The following is a 4,135-nucleotide window of genomic DNA, read 5'->3' on the forward strand; positions in this document are numbered from 1 at the left end:
ATTTTGTGGGTTAATTATCTGACAGGCCCACTGTACTGAGAGGAATGTGGGCAGGTGGAGTGTTGCTGGGGACAGGCCCTGGGGAATCACATCTTGTCCCCTGCGAACTGTCTTATTCTGTCCCCTCCCCTGCCCCAACATTCTTGCTGCCATGAGCTAGGGACGCTTCCCCCCTTCCACCTTGGCGTCCCACCTCATCTCAGGCCAGCAGCAATGGGTCAGCTGGCCCCAGACCAAACCTCCAAGCCAGGAGGCCAGAGTGCATCTCCCCCTCCGGGTTGTTTTGGTCAGGCCTGTGGTAACTGTGGCAACCTTGGACTGACCCAGGTAGTAGGTGTTATGAGTGGACTGAACCCACAACTGTTTCCTAAATCCACAGATTCTGTCATTTTCAGAGCTCAAGCCCTTTCCTTCTGGATGGCCTGTTTACAGCCTGCCCTCACCTAGAATGTGGTATACTAGTGATTATTGAGATTCTTTAGCTGTTCTGGTCCTGCCCATTTGCACTCCACAGCTAGCTCCTAGGCAGCCAGAACCATGGACCTCCTCTTGCCCACTGAGGAGAGAAGAGAGATTTTCTGAGGACCCTGTTAGAAGTCCACTCTTATTTTTTTTTTAAAGACCACACTCAGAGGGCATGTTTAAGCCAGTCCGTCATATGCGTCTTTGAGAAATCGGACTCACAATGATTTTTGTGATTCTCTCCCAGGATCCAATAACCACCGCTCTACTCCCTACTTCTCTGAGATCAACTTTTTAGCTTCCACAAAGAAGGGAAAAACTGCTATTTCTCTTTATGTGTCTGGCTTATTTCACTTAATACAATTTCTCCCATGAGCTAGTTTTAAATAGAAACTGCACAACAAATTCTTTTATGTCAGATTTAAATTTTATTCTGAAGAGATAATTCGAAATGGTCACATATGTTTATGTAGGAAAATGTTCATTAAAATATTTATTGGACTGGAGATGACCTGAATTTTTAGCCAAAGGGGAGAGATTAAGTTTATTTAAGTGTAAGTTTATTGATCATCTCAATAGATGCAGAAAAAGCATTTAACAAAATATAGCACCCCTACCTGTCAAAACAGTAGAAACACTAGGGACAGAAAGAACTTTGTAAAAGCATTTTAAAAGCTATCTATGCTAAACACAAGGCAACATTATTCTAAGTGTAGAAAGGTTGAAAGCTTTCACTCTAAAAACTGGAAGCAGACAGGGTGCCCCCTATTTCACCACTTCTATTCAACTTTATCCTTGAAATTGCCAGAGCCATTGGAAAAAAGAAAGAAATTAAAGGTATACAAATAGGTCAAGAAGAATTCAAATCTCACTCTTTGCTGATAGGATCATGTCATCTTCTTAATTTTTTTATTAGAGCATAATAGTTATACATAGATGTTGGGTTGATTTGGAAAAGATCCTACGTGCATGGAATCTTATTTGCTCCATTCAGTCCCCACCCCCTATCTCCCTCCCCTTCCTGACCCCATTCTCCTTTCTCTACTGATCTTTCTTTGGGTCATTTATCAGTTAATTTCTGACTGGTGCTTTCTAAATATACATACAGGTGCAGTCCCTGTTTTAGACTTCCATGTGCACATAACATGATCTGCGTAAAGTCTTTTCACATTTCCTCCCTTCCCAAACCTCTCCCCCCTCTCATTCTCCTTCTACTCCACTGATCTTCTCTGTATACTTAAGATAGCAAGTCCAACCCCACTTCATAAACTTCTTTCCTCTATTTTGCTCTGCCCTGATAATTTCAGCATTGTACAGGAATAGTTAACTTCTGCCTTCCTGAACACAGAGATCAAGATTGATGTAAAATGAGAAAACTCTACATTGGAAAACACTGAAGGCAACACCAACTGCTTCTGCAGATGATGACTCTGCTTTGTAAATGTTTTTCTTAACATTTGCAATGAAAATGAACTTCTCAAAAAATCCTATGTTTACATAAAAGGACAACAGGAGACAGAGATTACTGAGACAGTGAGAAATGACTTCACACCATGATGAGGTCAAATGGCTTTCTGTTGGCTTCTAGCAATTCTCTGGTTACTCTCACCCACCATCACCCTGAAAAATGTATGCGGCTCCATGGGTCTCATTCCCTGAGACCAGTCCCACAGGTTATCAGTCTTCAGGCTCCTTTTCATTTGATATTATTTGCCATGTTGCTGCAGATTAACAAGCCTCTTTGGGGTGCTCTCAGTCCATTTCCATCATGGTCTCTTTTTCTCTGTTTTTTAGCTATGATGTCATTGGAAATGAGCAATCAATCATTTGTTACTGAATTAACCTTCTTGAGATTTTCCAGGCACTCCAACCTACAGGGCTGGTTTTTCCTGCTCTTTCTGGTCATTTATCTGACCACTCTCCTGGGGAACATGCTCATAATAGTGGCCCCCAGGGTCAGTCCTGCTCTCCACACTCCAATGTACTTTTTCCACAGCAATTTGAGCTTCTTGGACGTCTGCTACACATCAACCACCCTCCCAGTACTGCTGGTGAACTTCTTCTGGGAGAAGAAGGCCATTTCTTATGAGGGCTGCCTTTCCCAGATCTTCTTCTTGGTGACAAGTGCTGGCACAGAGGCATCTTACTGGCTGTGTGGCCAGCATGACTGCTGTGTGGCCACCTGCCATCCTCCTCATTACCCAGTCATTATGAGTGTGAAAGTCTGTGTTAGCCTGGTGACTGGGTCCTCGCTGTGCGGGCTGGTTAATTTGGTCACACACACGGTGCTGGCCATCACACTCACTCTGTGTGGGCCCCACCAGATCAGCCACTTTCTCTGTGACACCCCATTGCTCCTGAAGCTCTCCTGCTCAGACACCTCTGTCAATGAATCTGCGCTCCACATGGTCAGTGCTACCATGGGCCTGAGACCCTGCCTCTTCACTGCAGGCTCCTACACACTCATCATGGCGGCCATCCTGTGGATTCTCTCTTCCCAGGGCAGAAGAAAGGCCTTCTCCACTGTGCGTTCCCAGTCACTGTCGTATTGGTCTTCTATGGAACAGCAAACTTCCACTATGACAGGCCCAGAGAAGGCTGGACACGGACATCCTGGTCTCTGTGCTCTTCTGTATGGTGACTCCCATGTTGAAGCCCATCATTAACAGCCTGAGAAGCAATGAGGTTCAGAGTGCCCTGAGGAAGTTTGCTGGGAGACAGACTGTATAGTGAGATTAGAACTAGATGATGGTTTCATTCTAGGAAATGTCTTAGATGTAGAAATATGTGAACTCTTCAGCCGCAATTACCAGAGCGCTCTCTCTATACACAGTGTCTCATGACCACTGTGGTGCCCCTCCAACCAGGGGAAACACACTGTGCTAAGTATGTGACACATTGTGACCTAACCTGGGTTCTCTAATCCACAGATATATCAGAATATTTTTATTACTTTTCTCTCCAAAAAAAGCCTATACCCAAAGCAATCAATCTCCATTCCCCCAATATTGCAGCTCTAGCCAACACTAGTGAATGTGAAGTGCTATGTGCAATGTGACTTTGACTTGCATTTTCCTAATGGATCTTGATTCTAAGTTTTAAATAAACACCATTTCTGTGTTTCTCCTTCACATGTGGAAAGACCCTTGTATACACTCGAGTTTCTGTGGATATTTTTAATGAAGTAATACCGTATACGCCTTTTGGATCTGACTCTTTTCACTTAGGATGTTTGCAATTTTCAGTTATATTGTAGCTTGTATAAGTATTTTAGTTTATTCCTCCTTATTGTGAGTGATTTCCACCTTATGAAAATGCCACATTTCTTTGTTCATTTCCCAATGGATAGTAATTTTTACTTTGTGTCTTTGTGGGTGTCGTACTGCAGATTGAACCCGGAGCCTCCTGCACACAAAACAATGTTCTACCACTAAGCCAATGCCCAACCCTTTTAAAAATTTTGTTTTGAGACAGGGTCTTGCAAATTTGCCCAGGTTGTCCCTGAATTTGTGATCCTCCTGCCTCAGCTCCTTGAGTAGCTATATTACAGACCTGCCTGGTCTTTTTCACTTTTGACTAATATGGATAAGATTTGTATATATAATATGAACATTATATATAATATGAAAATTATATGAACATTCATGTACAAATCATTGGTGGACAACTTTTT

General features: G+C 43.0%; 1 pseudogene; it reads left to right on the forward strand.

Annotated features, from left to right (window-relative positions):
* The first annotated feature begins 2,258 nt into the window (after positions 1 to 2,258).
* On the forward strand, positions 2,259 to 3,192 carry LOC144373370 (olfactory receptor 5V1-like; annotated as a pseudogene).
* Positions 3,193 to 4,135: the final 943 nt, after the last annotated feature.

Source organism: Ictidomys tridecemlineatus, unplaced genomic scaffold (genome assembly GCF_052094955.1).
Source record: "Ictidomys tridecemlineatus isolate mIctTri1 unplaced genomic scaffold, mIctTri1.hap1 Scaffold_370, whole genome shotgun sequence".
Lineage (NCBI taxonomy): Eukaryota > Metazoa > Chordata > Mammalia > Rodentia > Sciuridae > Ictidomys > Ictidomys tridecemlineatus.